The following is a 238-nucleotide window of genomic DNA, read 5'->3' as shown; positions in this document are numbered from 1 at the left end:
ACCAGCTGCTGCCAGGCAGGGAGGGGTGATCCCCACTGCCCCCCTTTGCCTCACACCATGTGGGGGGCTCTGTCATGAGCCCCCCTCCCCTGGCTGCTCTCCCAGTCCCCCTCCCCCACCCCCATGGCTGCCCTGGAAGTCCCTCCCATTGCCCCTGGAACTATTCCTTTGCCCCTATCTTAGGAGGAAAAAAACAAATTACATACTAAAAATCAGGTATCCAGGTGGCAATCAGGAC

This window comes from Crocodylus siamensis, chromosome 4 (assembly GCF_052110815.1).
Source record: "Crocodylus siamensis isolate JL-2025a chromosome 4, ASM5211081v1, whole genome shotgun sequence".
NCBI classification, from domain to species: Eukaryota; Metazoa; Chordata; order Crocodylia; family Crocodylidae; genus Crocodylus; species Crocodylus siamensis.
The sequence above is the reverse complement of the archived record's forward strand: the minus strand, read 5'-3'. Positions refer to the sequence as shown.